The sequence below is a fragment of the Lissotriton helveticus genome, chromosome 2_1, assembly GCF_964261635.1.
Source record: "Lissotriton helveticus chromosome 2_1, aLisHel1.1, whole genome shotgun sequence".
NCBI classification, from domain to species: Eukaryota; Metazoa; Chordata; class Amphibia; order Caudata; family Salamandridae; genus Lissotriton; species Lissotriton helveticus.
In genome coordinates this window covers 1,915,111,476-1,915,126,265 of record NC_136059.1, presented here as the reverse complement: position 1 = coordinate 1,915,126,265, position 14,790 = coordinate 1,915,111,476, and the positions used below count along the sequence as shown (strand labels likewise).

At 57.3% G+C, this 14,790-nt stretch overlaps 1 protein-coding gene across 3 annotated transcripts in view; it reads right to left on the bottom strand.

Moving 5' to 3' along the window:
- Positions 1–14,790, bottom strand: part of ANXA5 (annexin A5) — a 1,060,565-nt gene that overhangs the window by 316,386 nt on the left and 729,389 nt on the right. The gene's annotated exons all lie outside the window — the stretch shown is intronic.

Here is a 14,790-nt window from a genome sequence, read left to right as displayed (position 1 = left end):
ATCGTTACGAAGGTAAGTAACTTGTGCATCTGAAAGAAACCGGTTAGTGTTCGATTTCTTACCTTAGAATAGATACCCCAGCAACAACAAGCCTGGTGGTGGGCCTGCGAACCAAGATCACACCAGAAAGTCCTAGAGAACAAACGGCTGAAGCAGCAGTCTCTCCGGACTGGACTGTCCAGGCAGTAGTGTCTAGCAAACATGTGCAGAGAGGCCCACGTAGCTGCCTGACAGATGTCCTGCAAAGGGACTCCCCCGTCCCAGGGCAGTAGTAGCCGCTGTGGCCCGAGTGGAATGGGCCCTCAGCCCAACAGGGGGCTCCTTTCTAGCCAATGAGTAACAGACCTTGATGCACAACACGACCCACAAGAGATGGTTCGTTTGTGCACAGCCCGTCCCTTCTTCGCGCCCACGTAACCAACAAAGAGATGGTCGTCCCACACGGATCAGGCGTGTGCGATCAAGGAAGAAAGAGCGCATGTTTTGGGTCCAAACGGTGGAGCCTATCTTCCTCTTTCGAAGGATGCGGAGGTGGAAAGAAGGTGGGCAAGGTGATGGACTGCCCGATGTGAAAGGCCGTAACCACCTTGGGCAGGAAAGAAGGACAATTTTTTAAACTACTTTGTCTTGAATGGACAGAAAGGAAAGGAGGCTGAGAAGATAGAGCCTGGAGCGCACTCACTCTCCTGGCAGAGGTGCTGGCAACCAGGAATGCAGTCTTGAGTCAGAAGACAAAGAGGGCAATTGTGAAGTGGCTCGAAAGGAGCGCACATCAGATAGGTTAGAACAAGGTTCAAGTCCTACTGAGGCATCACAAAAGGAAACAGGAGGAAACATGTGCGTGATGCCTTTGAAAATCTATTTACAACAGGGGACTTGAAAAGAGAAGGCTGATCAGGAAGCCTCAAGAAGGCACAAATGGCAAAGAGGTAGCCCTTAAGAGTGCCCAGAGCAGAGCAATGCTAGGCAAGAGAAAGGAGGAAGAGGAGAACCTCTGAAAGGGGGGCAGAGAGAACCCACAGCCTTTGCGATGCACCATGCCACAAATCTGTTCCACCTGCAGGCGTATACCGATTTTGTGGAGGGACGCCTGGCTGCCAGAATCACTCACAGACTTCAGGAGGCAAGTCAAATAGCCTCAACTACCGTCGCTCAATCTCCACGCATGGAGACGGAGGCTAGACAGGTTCGGGTGGAGGACCGTCCCCTGCTGCTGCGACAAAAGGTCCTCCTGAAGAGGCAGACGAATCGGGGGATCGACTGACATGCTGAGTAGCTCGGGATACCAGTACCTTCATGCCCAGTCCGGAGCCACAAGGATGACTTGGGCCCGGTCGCGCCTGATCTTCTTCAGCACTCTGGGCAGAAGTGGTATAGGCGGAAAGGCGTACAACAGACCACAACTCCACTCGCGACGAAAAGTGTCTCGAGCAAATGCCGCCTTGGAAAGTCCAACACGCAGACTGATGACATGGGGGTTCTGTTCGGTGGCGAATAGATCTAACCAAGGCTCTCCCCACTGCTGAAAGAGGCCTTGCGCCACGTCCGTGTTCAGACGCCATTCATGATCCATCATGCACCGGCGGCGGAGTTCGTCCGCCCTGGTGTTCAGGGAACCTGCCAGGTGATGAACACCAGGGTGACTCCCTGGTGTTCCAGCCATTGCCAGAGGCGCAGAGCCTCCTGACAAAGGGTCCACGACCCCACCCCGCCCTGTTTGTTGCAGTACAACATGGCAGTGGGGTTGTGTGTGAACACCTGCACTACACTTCCCCGGACAGAGGGAAGCAATGCCTTCAGTGCAAGTCGGATCGCCCGCAGCTCCAGAAGGTTGATGTGGAGCCGGACTCCGCCGGAGACCAGAGGCCTCGGATCTCCCTCTCTCCAATGTGCCCCCCCCCCCCCTCCCAGGAGAGACGCATCCGTCACCACTACGTGCTCCGGTTGGGGTAGGGAGAGCGATCTGCCTCTGACCCAATCGCAATTCGTGAGACACCACTGCAACTGTCTTGTAGCACCCTCCGAGATCGGACGTGGTCGGACAAGTTGCCCTGATGCTGTGCCCACTAAAACTTCAGGTCCCACTGCAGAGCCCGCATCCGCCACCGGGCGTGACAGCCCCAGGAGCCGCAGCTTCAACCTGACCGAGACTTGGGATAAAGGCTTAAAGATCGGAATCAGAACCTGAATATCCCGGAAACTGCGCTGAGTCCAGAACCGCTCTGATGAAAAGGAGCTTCTGAGAGGGGCACAGGTGTGACTTCGGCACGTTGATGGAGAACCCCAGCGAGTGCTGGAGGACGGCCGTAGTCTGGCGAGCCTGCCTTTAACAACTAGTCGTCGAGATAGGGGAAGACTGAAACCCGAAATCTGCGCAGATGAGCTGCGACCACCGCCATCACCTTCGTGAACACCCGTGGGGGCGCTGGTAAGGCCGAAGGGGAGCACGGTAAACTGAAAGTGCTCGTGGCCTACCGTGAACCGCAGGTAATGCCGGTGGGCTGGCAGGACGGGGATGTGGAAATATGCGTCCTGAAAGTTCAACGCTACCATCCAGTCTTCTGGGTCCAGGGCAGCTAGGACCTGAGCCAAAGTCAGCATCTTGAACTTCTCCTTCCGGAGAAAGCGGTTGACGCTCCGAAGGTCCAAGATAGGGCGTAGGCCTCCTTTGCCCTTCTTGGGTACCAGAAAGTAGTGGGAATAGCAACCACGACCTACTTCTGGCCCAGGAACGCGCTTGACGCCCCCCTTGGCCAAGAGGGCTGTAACTATCTCCTGTAGAAGTCAAAAGTGATCCCCCCGACATGCAGTGGAATTGAGGTGGCATGGCTGGAGGGGTCGCCTCGAAGGGGAGGGAGTAGCCCCTTCGGACAATTTGCAGCACCCACCTGTCCGATGTGATGGAGCGCCAGTGAAGGAGGTCATGGAGAACCCTGCCCCCCCACTGGCGTCGAATGGGCCTGAAAATTCGGACTAGAAGTATTTGGAGGCAGGTGTGGACTGACCTTGCCTGTGTCCCCCAGCACCGCCACAGCGGTTACCAAGTCCACGACCGCGTTGAGATTGGTTCTGTGGCCTGTGGCTAGCTGGACGTGTGGGGACGCCCCTTCCTTGGCCACAAAGAACAAGTTACTTACCTTCGGTAACGATATATCTGTAAGAAACAGTAGTTAGTATTAGATTCCTTACCTTAGAATATCCCCAGGCGTCAGTCTGGATCCGGAAACTTTTGCGTAGCAGTACCCCTGCGCGTCGGTAGGCGTCGTCTGCAGGCGTCCCCTGCGGCTCCGCGTCGTCGGCATCGTGCGCCGTGATGACGTCGCTGGAGTATATAGACGCCGCCTCCGCGCGCTGACGTCAGTTCTTTGCACACAGCTTTTCCGCGCCAGAACACGCAGAGCCATGTGAGAACCAACACTGGTGCCATGTGAAACTAGGGCCCTGAAAGGAATGTCCTTAACCCTAGGTATCAGTTCGCAGAACGGGGAGGATGGGCGGGGCGGTAAGGAATCTAATACTAACTACTGTTTCTTACAGATATATCGTTACCGAAGGTAAGTAACTTGTTCATCTGAAAGAAACAGGTTAGTATTAGATTCCTTACCTTAGAATAGATACCCCAGCAATACCAACCCCGGTGGTGGGTCTGCGAACCAATACAATCCTACACCAGAAAATCCTGGAGGACCGAACGGCCAAAGAAGCCGTCCCTCCGGACTGGACTGTCCAGGCAGTAATGCCTCGCAAAGGTGTGCAGCGAGGCCCACGTAGCCGCCTGGCAAATGTCCTGCAAAGGGACTCCCCGGCCCAGGGCAGTAGTAGCCGCCGTGGTCCGAGTGGAATGGGCCCTCAGCCCAACAGGAGGCTCCTTCCGAGCCAAAGAGTAGCATGCTTTGATGCACAGGACGACCCACCGAGAGATGGTTCGTTTCTGTACCGCCCTTCCATTCTTCTCACCCACGTAGCCAACAAACAGTTGGTCATCCACCCGGAACTGGCGTGTGCGATCCATATAAAATGAAAGCGCACGTTTTGGGTCCAGACGATGGAGCCGCTCTTCATCTTTTGAAGGATACGGAGGCGGGAAGAAGGAGGGTAAGGTGATGGACTGCCCAATGTGAAAAGCAGAAACCACTTTGGGCAGGAAAGAAGGTCTAGTCCTAAGAACCACCTTGTCAGGATGAACGGACAAGAAAGGAGGTTTAACAGAAAGAGCCTGGAGCTCACTCACTCTCCTGGCAGAGGTGATGGCAACCAGGAAGGCCGTCTTTAAAGTGAGAAGACGGAGAGGACAGGAATGAAGCGGCTCAAAGGGAGCACACATCAAGAATGTCAGAACCAGGTTCAAGTCCCACTGAGGCATCACGAACGGAGCAGGTGGATACATGTGCGTGATGCCTTTCAAGAATCTCAGTACAATAGGGGACTTGAATAAAGATGGCTGATCAGGTAGCCTTAAGAAGGCGGAAAGGGCAGAAAGATAGCCCTTGATAGTGCCCAGAGCAGAGCCCTGCTGGGCAAGGTAAAGAAGGAAGAGGAGAACCTCGGAAAGAGGGGCAGAAAGGGGATCCACAGCCTTTGCTGTGCACCATGCCACAAATCTGTTCCACCGGCAGGCGTATACAGACTTTGTGGAGGGACGCCTGGCTGCCAGAATCACATCACAGACTTCAGGAGGCAAGTCAAATGGCCTCAACTGTCGCCGCTCAATCTCCACGCATGGAGGTGGAGACTGGACAGGTTCGGGTGGAGGACCGTCCCCTGCTGCTGCGACAGAAGGTCCTCCTGAAGGGGCAGGCAGATCGAGGGACCGACTGACATGCTGAGTAGCTCGGGATACCAGTACCTTCGAGCCCAGTCCGGAGCCACAAGGATAACTTGGGCCCGGTCGCGCCTGATCTTCTTCAGCACTCTGGGCAGAAGTGGTATAGGCGGAAAGGCGTACAACAGACCGCAACTCCACTCGCGCCGAAAGGCATCGCCGAGCGAGTGCCGTCTTGGAAACTCCAATGCGCAGAACTGATGACATTGCGCGTTCTCTTCTGTGGCGAATAGATCTAACCAAGGCTCTCCCCATTGCAGAAAGAGGCCTCTCGCCACGTCCGAGTTCAGACGCCATTCGTGATCCACCGAGCACCGACGGCTGAGTTCGTCCGCCCTGGCGTTCAGAGAACCCGCCAGGTGTTGAACCGTCAGAGTCACGCCCTGACGTTCCAGCCATTGCCAGAGACGCAGGGCCTCCTGGCAAAGGGTCCACGACCCCACACCGCCCTGTTTGTTGCAGTACCACATGGCGGTGGTGTTGTCCGTGAACACCTGCACTACACTCCCGTTGACAAAAGGGAGGAATGCCTTCAGTGCTAGGCGAATCGCCCGCAGCTCCAACATGTTGATATGGAGCCGGGACTCTGCCGGAGACCAGATGCCTCTGATCTCCGCCTCTCCCAAATGGCCACCCCAGCCCTGGAGGGACGCGTCCGTCACAACCACGTGCTCCGGTTGGGGAAGGGAGAGGGATCTGCCTCTGACCCAATCGCGGTCCGTAAGCCACCACTGCAACTGTCTCGCAGTGCCCTCCGAGATCAGGACATGGTCGGAAAGGTTGCCCTGATGCTGGGCCCACTGAAACTTCAGGTCCCACTGCAGAGCCCGCATCCGCCATCTGGCGTGATGCACCAGAAGGATGCAGGAGGCCATCAGCCCCAGAAGCCGCAGCGTCAACCTGATCGAAACCCGGGATAACGGCTGAAAGATGGGAATCAAGGCCTGGATATCCCGGACCCGCCGTTCCGGAGGATAAACCCGAAACTGCGCCGAGTCGAGAACCGCTCCGATGAAAAGGAGCTTTTGAGAGGGACACAGGTGTGATTTCGGCACATTGATGGAAAACCCCAGCTCGTGCAGGAGGTCTGCCGTCATCTGGAGGTGGTGGACGACTGTGTGGGGCGAGCCCGCCTTCAACAACCAGTCGTCGAGGTAGGGGAAGACTGAAACCCCTAACCGGCGCAGATGAGCTGCGACCACCGCCATCACCTTCGTGAACCCCCCTTGGGGCGCTGGTAAGGCCGAATGGGAGCACGATAAACTGAAAGTGCTCGTGGCCTACCGTGAACCGCAGGTAACGCCGGCAGGACGGGGATGTGAAAATACGCATCCTGCAAGTCCAACGCTACCATCCAGTCTTGCGGGTCTAGAGCAGCCAAGACCTGAGCCAAAGTCAACATCTTGAACTTCTCCTTCCGGAGGAAGCCGTTGACGTTCCGTAGGTCCAAGATAGGACGTAGGCCCCCTTTGTCCTTCTTGGGCACCAGAAAGTAGTGGGAGTAGCAACCACACCCTACTTCTGGCCCAGGAACGCGCTCGATGGCCCCCTTGGCCAAGAGGGCCGTAACTTCCTCCTGCAGAAGTGTCAAGTGGTCCCCCGACACACGGTGGTTCTGCGGTGGCATGGCTGGAGGAGAGGTCTCGAAGGGGAGGGAGTAGCCCCTTCGGACGAGCTGCAGCACCCACCTGTCCGATGTGATAGTGCGCCAGCGGGAGTGGTGATGGCGAACCCTGCCACCCACTGGCGTCACATGGGCCTGAAAGCTCGGACTAGGAGGATTTGGAGGCTGCTGCGGGGGGAGGTGTGGACTGACCTCGCCGCTGTCCCCGAACGCCACCACGGCGGAATCCACGGCCGCCACCGCGCTGAGGAGCGTTCTGAGGTGCGTGGCTGGCAGCACGTGTGGGACCGCCCCTTCCGTGGCCACGAAAGGAGCGAAACGAACCCGACTGCTGGCGCTGGGTCGAGAGACCCAAGGACTTGGCCGTGACCCTGGAGTCCTTGAAGCGCTCAAGCGCGTTGTCCGCTTTGTCGCCGAACAGGCGACTGCCATCGAATGGCATGTCCATCAGGGCATTCTGGACATCCGGCGAGAAGTTGGCGGATCGCAGCCAAGCATGGCGACGAATCGCCACCGTCGTGGACATCGCCCTTCCCAGCGAGTCGGTCGTGTCAAGACCACACCGTATGGAGTACCTCGCCGCGTCCCGGCCTTCAACCAAGGCCTGGTTGAGCTTGTCCCGCACCTCCTGCGGGCATTGCGGCAGACACTCCGCGACCGTATCCCACAAAGAGTGGGTGTAGCGGCCTAAGGCATGCGGTATTGCAAGACCGCAGTCCTGCACTCAGAGACGAGAAGACCTTTTTGCCAAACTGGTCATATCGCTTAGATTCCCGATCGGGCGGAGCCGTCGGGAATGCGGACTGGGAAGTGGAGGCCTGGATCACCAGACTCTCAGGGGAGGGATGGGTGGAGAGGAAGGCAGGGTCGTCCGAACACGGACGGTGACGCCTGGCAAAGTTTCGGTCAACAGGTGGACCGGAAGCGGGCCTGGACCAGGTGCCCAAAAGGACATCCGTCAAGGCGTCATTAAACGGCAGCAGAGGCTCCTGTGGGCATGACTGAGGTTTGAATACCTCGGTGAGGATGTTAGGCTTCACCTTAGCGACGGGGAGCTCAAGGCTCAAGGCCTTGGCAGCCCTCATCAGTACCACCGAATAGGCAGCCCCAGCCTCCGACGCCACAGTGGGAGGCTAGACAAACCCAGGGTTAAGCGATTCGTCCAGACCACTGGCATCACCTAAATCACCGACCCAGTCCACATCGTACTGGCATGCTCGTGACAAAGGGTCCTCAGACCCCTCCCAACCCTCTCCATAATCGGCCTCATCGCCATAGTACGAGTCAACGATAAAGACCGGCTCCTCGGAGCCAAGGGGCCCCAACGGCGCCGGACTCGGCGTCGGACGACGCCGGTCCGACTCCGCGTCAGGAGTCAGAGAGGGAATGGGGGTGGCACCGCCGGCGCCCCGACGCCGGCCGGAACCGACGGCGGAGACACGGCGCCGCGCGGAGGCGGTACCACGGGCTGCCCCGATGGAATCGGCGCCAGTGAGGCCGGTTGACCAGCCGGCGACGACCCTGAAGGGCCCAGCGGCGCCGGGGCCGGAGCCGCCGGCGGCGTCGGGGCCGGAGCACCCGGCGGCGTCGGGGCAGGTGCACCCGAACCGCTCGGGCCCCCAGACGGGACCGACGGGCCCGCAGGCGCCGTAGGCCCCGCCGGAGGAGACATCGCCCTCATAGCCATGAGGAACTCCTCAATCTCATCGCGCGACGCGCCTTCCCCAGGGAAGGACGGGTACGGGGCAGACGGCGTCGGCGACCCACGCGGGGCCGCAGGGGGGGGGCCACCCCGGCCGCATCACACGGGCGTCGGGGGTACGGTGACGACGCCCCGACTTCTTGTGTCGCTTACCTGAGGAACCGGAGGAATGGTGACGACTCCCGGAGCGCTCATGGCGGCTCCGCGATCGCTCTCTCGACCGCTCTCTCGACCGTTCCCTCGACCTCCGACCGGACCGGGACCGCTCTCGACGCGGGGCCGACACCCGGAGCTCGAGCAGCTTGCGGGACCGCTCCCGCCTAGCCTTACTCGTCAAGGCCCGGCAGTCGACGCAGGACTCCACGTCGTGGTCCGCGCCCAGACACCGGAGGCAGAGTCGATGGTGGTCGGTGACCGACATCATGCGGTCGCACCCGTCGCAACTTTTAAAACCGGGCATCCTACCGGCACCTGAAAGAGTTAGATGTAACAAAAACTTGGTCAAAAGACCGGAGTACTGCTCTTCGGATCTGCGCTAACTGGCGCGGAAAAAAGAAGAACTGACGTCAGCGCGCGGAGGCGGCGTCTATATACTCCAGCGACGTCATCACGGCGCACGACGCAGACGACGCGGAGCCGCAGGGGACGCCTGCAGACGCCTACCGACGCGCAGGGGTACTGCTACGCAAAAGTTTCCGGATCCAGACTGACGCCTGGGGATATTCTAAGGTAAGGAATCTAATACTAACCTGTTTCTTTCAGATAGGCAGAAGTTTGCTGGCGTTGGCAGAGGCCCAAGGACTTGGCCGTAGCCCTGGAGTCCTTGAAACGCTCCAGCGCACTGTCCGCCTTGTCGCCCAAGAGGCGACGGCCATCAAAGGGCATGTCCATAAGGGAGGCTTGGGCATCCCCCGAAAAATTGGTGGACCTCAGCCAGGCGTCGCAATCACCCTGCCCAGCGAGTCCGTGGTATCCAGTCCACACCGAATCGCATAGCGTGCTGCATCCCATCCCTCTCCTAGGGCTTGGGTAAGGTTTGCCTGGACCTCCGCCGGGCACTACGGCAGCACTTCCGCAACCATATCCCACAGAGTGGGTGTAACGGCCCAAAAGGCAGGCTGTGTTGGCAGACGGCAACCCAAAACTCAGTGTGGAGAACAATTTATTCCCAAACTGTTCGCCCCTTTTGGATTCCCGCTCCGGAGGAGGGGTCGGGAATGCGGTCTGGGAGGTAGAGGCCTGGATCACCAGGCTCTCAGGGGTGGGGTGAACGGACAGGAAGCTGGGGTCGCCCGGGGCAGAGCGGTGGCGTCGGGCCACGTTCTGATCTACAGGGAGACCAGTAGAGAGCTTGGACCAAGTGCCCAGCAGAACGTCAGTGAGGGCTTCGTTAAACAGCAGGAGAGGCTCAGAGGAGCTTGCCTGCGGTTTGAGCACCTCAGTGAGGTTAGTCCTCAAGGCCGCGACTGGGAGCTCAAGAGCCAAGGCCTTGGCTGCCCTAGTCAACACCATGCTGTAAGCAGCCTCCTCCTCTGTAGACACGGTAGGAGGGGAGACAAATCCAGTGTCGGGCTTAGTGTCCAGACCACTGGCCTCCCCCATCTAGTCTGCCCAGTCCAGGCTCAACTGGCACTGCAGTGCCAGAGGGTCCTCAGACACCTCCCAATCCCCGTCATCCATCTCCTGATAGTCAGGAATAAATGGAGCCGGGACGTCGGTGAAGGGCTCACCAATCGGCGTCGAAGACTGCGCGGGGTGGCGCCGGTCCAACGCCGGATCCGGACCAGGGACGACGCCGTCTGGGAATGGTGCCGAGGGAGACACCCTTGGTGACAGTGGAGGGGTCGTAAGGTCGACCGGCGTCGTCAAGGATCCAGGCCTGGATCCTGAGGGGCCCTGCGGCTTCGGGACTGGAGTAGTCGACGACTGTGCCGGGGCCGAAGTACCCGACTGCGCCGGGGCCGGAGCCACCAGCCCACTTGGGCTCCCAGATGGAACCGCGGGGCCCGAAGGTGCTTTTGGGGGTTCAGACTGAGGGAAGCGCGACCTCACTGCCGTGAGGAAGGCGCAGATCTCCGGCGTCGCGTGCAGCCCAGGGACCGGTAGGTGTGGAGCTGGATGCGGCGCTTGCGGCTCCAGAGGAGCCGCGTGGGCGGTGTCGTCCAAACCCCCTGGCCGCATCGCACGAGCGTTGGGGGGAGTCGGAAGAGCGATGCTGCTTCTTCCGACTTCTTGTGCCTCGACTTACCTGAGGACTTGGAGCCCGACGAGTGGTGTCGACTTGCCGAGCTGTGATGACCGTGGCCCCGCGACCGGTCCCTCGACATCCTCCCGGACCGGGACCTCGAGCTGCCTGGGGCCGACTGCCGGAGCTCGAGGCGCTTACGGTACCGCTCCCGCCTAGCCTTCGACGTCAAGGCCTGGCAGTCGGGGCATGACTTGTCATCGCGGTCGGCCCCGAGACTGTAAAGGCACCGACAGTGGGGGTCGGTAACCAACATCAAGCGGTTGCAATCGTCGCAGGTTTTGAACCCGGTCATCCCTATCGGCACTGAGAGTCGAGGTTATCGACTCAATAAGATCCAAAAGCGATCAAAAAGTTTAGTAAAAAATAACTAGGAGTACTGCTTTTCCCGAATCTGCATTTGCTGGCGCGGAAAAAAGAAGAACTGACGTCAGCGCGCGAGGGCGGCGTCTAAGTACTCAGACGACGTCATCCCGGCGATCACGACGACGGACGCTGAGCCGTAGGCGACGCCTACCGACGTGCAGGGGTACTGCTATGCAAAACTTTCCGGATCCAGTCGGATGCCTGGGGTTATTCTAAGGTAAGGAATTTAACACTAACCTGTTTCTTTCAGATTGGAGCAACCAGGGAAGTCCAAAGGAAAGTAGAGTTACCTTAGTGTGGACCCACCAGTTGAGGGACCAGGATCGCAAAGGGGCCACGAGCAGAAATACTAGAAGCAGGCTCACGGCACACTCGTGGAGTGTAGGCCCACAATCTTCGGTGCAGGTGGTGCTCCAGGCTTTGACTACAAGTAGCCCAATGCACATCTATGGGAAAGCTCGGGAAGTTAATGCACTAGCAAATCTGCACGGTGTCCAGGAGTTCCGGTCCCATGTCAATTGTGAGGGCTGCGGGTCTCAGCTTTGCTGGGATCTCGTGTCGGCCTCTGAGAAGTCTGGAAGTCTGTGTCCTGTGTAACAAATACTTCAGAGTCCGGCGGGAGCTTCAGAAATGCAGACTGGCAAGATTCTTCTTTGGTGCCTGCTTGAGCAGGGGAGTCACTCCTTGATCCCCAGGGAGATTCTTCAGTTCTCTACTCTTTAGTAGTGTGTCGAAGTTCCAGGATTCAGCTTCAGAGTTTTGTCCAGGTATAATCTACAGTCCTGTTGCCAGGGGTCCTTTACTTATACTAAAGAAAGGGGTTGGACATACTCTGGGGACCCACCTATGGGAGGGTCTGGGAAGAGGGGGTTGTTACACCCCTTTCCCTTTGTCCAGTTTCTTGCCAGAGCAGGGGCTGAGGGCCCATGCAACTGGTTTGAACTGGGGTATACACAGGGACACCAAGTGTGCCCCCCAGCACTGTCTGAAAAGCGTTCTATGAATGCACCCACCCAGCCCCAATACACTAAAGCCTGTCTGGGAGGTGGTTACACCTCCCTGTGACAGGAAACCTATTGTCCAGGCTTCCCCTGCCGGAGTTTCATCCAGCAGCAGGAGGTCAGACCCGTGTCTGTGGCATCCATTTTGTGATGCCGGGGTTCTTTTAAACTATTACAGGGCAGACCAGGGTGTACATGTCTTCTCCCTCTAGAAGGGTGAAATTCTACCCCAGCCATTCCAAACTTAGCATTTACCGCAAGGTTATAATGCACTTAAGAGTATATGGTCTGGTTGCATCACAGAACAGCCTCAGAGAATAGGCTCCAAAAGCTGCAGAGGGGCCCAGCTCATGCAGGGGCACTCTCACACAGAACCAAGCACTCTGCCTTCAGGATTGATTAGGCCTGCCATAGGCGTGACTGATAGGTTTATATGCGTCAGTGATTAAAGGTAGATATACTTAACCTATATCTTAGTAAGGGGTGCATGCACCACCATACCCAGGCTGCAGTAGCAGTCCTGTGGTGCCATTTTGGAAGGCTTCCCGGGGGTGGCATAATACATGCTTCAGCCCCTGGTAGGCCCCTGGGATACCAATGCCCTTAGTACCTACTAGGGACTCACAAGGTGTGAGAAGTTGGCCTGATGTGCAGTGTTCACTATTCTAGTGATCACTATATATCAGTCCAAACAACCCTTATTGATGATTGGTTGTAAGTCAACCTTATAGACCAGCTATCCTAGTAGCATGGATACGAGCAGTCTAAGGCTAAGACTCTAGAGGGCGTGTTAAGCCAGCTGTTTTACCATCACATTACCCCTTGAACACCCAGTGAAAGGACACCACACAAGTGTTATGAAAATAAACAATGTATTTATTAGAATCACAACAACCCTGTACTCTTTATGAGGACAGGGTGCTAAGCACACAACAAAACTCTTATGAAAATACTTAAGTTAGCACGTTATACACAAATGCCCGAGGGGCACGAAAAACCATATATTCTAAAAGTGGAATGCGAAATTACTAGCAGGTAAGTACAGTACTAATAGGCTTTGGAATCGCTAGGACTTGACTAGGGAATCGTTAGATTACTTCTAGGAGACCTAGGGGACTCGGGTGCAGAGTGTGCACTCTCACGCGGGATGCGGGACAAAGTCTATGGAAGCTAGTATTCACAAAGTTAGTGTTCACGGGCGAACCCGACCTGGTAGGGAGAAAACGACAGTGGATCCTGACCCTTGGATAGTGAGGCTATGCTGGGGCACCGGAGTGCCGAAGTTACCTAGCCCAGGGGCTGCAGCTGCATAGGTCTGAAAAGACGTCGGGGATCTCGTTGCCGGACCAGGAGCCTGGAAGGAAGAAGTTGCTGGCAGGCGACCAGTGAAGAAAAGTTCGATGGATCCAAGCCTGGATCAAGGAAGAAGAAAACCTGAAAGCAGAGGGGACCAAGTTCTTGAATCACTAGCCAGTGATTAAGTGGGCACCAGGATGGCACCGGGCGAAGTCACCGCAGTCAGGTGAGTGGGCGCTGCTGGGCTCTGCAGTCTCTCGGACCAGGAGGCGTTGTCGGCGACCAGGATGGAGGTGCGAGCTGTCCCACGAAGGTTCTTGCTGTCGACGTCGCTGGACCCAGGATTGGGCAACAAGTCTTGGCAAATGCAAGGCCCACGCGGTGGACCTAAAATGGCGTCTTGAGTGGACCAGGAGGGTCCAGGGTACTTCTCCGATGGAGGGAAGCAAGGGCCAGTCTGGAGCAACCAGACTAGCAGCAGAAATGTCGTCGGGCGTCGTCAGGAAGGCCACAAGCCAGCGGGCTAGTAGCCAAACAACGCGGTGAGCAGTAAAAAGCAGAAGGGCCCCACGCAGATCGTGGAGATGCTGGGGGGCTGCTCTTCGGTGCTGGAGCTGCTCAGGGTGGGGGCTTCTCGGACCCCAAAGCACTCACCAGGAATTCACTCGGCGGGCTTGCTGGAAAGAAGTCGTGCAGTCTTGCAGATGGCCGGTCCCTTGAGGTCTCGTCGCACCCACGGTTCTCAGCTGGGCTGTAGAGGTGGGTAGAGGTCAGAGGTGCCAGGGAAGCCGGTTCTCGTCGAGCTGGGCAGTCGGATTCCGGAGGAAGGACTTACAGCAGACCGCAGTGTTCTTGGATGGTGCCTGCGGATGCAGGGTGACTACTCCTTAGTCACAAGGGAGAAATCTTAGGAAGAAGTCTTGAGTTCCTTTCGCAGAAAGTAGTTTCAGGATTCAAAGATGATCTGATTTGGAAGGGGGCCAGTTCCTACCTTTATCCTGTAAAAGGGGGCTGGCACGCGACTAGGTCCTGCCCTATGGGTGGGACCAGGAGGGGGGTGGTTACACCCACTTCCTTGGCGGGCTTTCCCCAGGCCAGGGGCTGGAGTGCCCCTGGAACTGGTTTCAGCCGGCCTATGCACAGTGAGCACCGGGGTGCCACTTGCAGTCACCTTCCTCTAAAGCCCTGCCTACCTACAATACACAAAACCCTGTCTGGGACGGTGCTGGCACCGCCCCTGGCAGGAAACCCTTTGTCCTTATCTCCTGCTCTGGGAGGACTCCCAGCAGCAGGAGGGCAGACTTGTGTCTCGGTGGCAGCATCCATTTTGTGGATGCTAAGGCTCTGTCTGACTTTAACCGGGGTTAGGGGTTACATACATGTCGTGTCCCTCTAGAAGGGTGGAATGCTAACCCCGTCGCCAGAATTGGCGAGGGGTTAGTATTCCAATTCGTATGACACCTTACTCGACATGTTTTGATAAAGCGATACCAGAGTTGGCATATAACCGCGAGGATTATAATGCACTTAAGAGTATATGGTATGCGATATCATGGAAACGGCTAAGGGATGGATCCCGAAAGCCGCAGACAGGCTCAGCTCATGCCAGAGCACCATCTCACACGATTCCAAGCACTCTGCCTTCAGGATTGTCAAGGCCTGCCATAGGAGTGACTGATAGGAGATCTGTGTGTCCATTTTTAGGGTTAGATATAGGTATACTATATCTAAAGC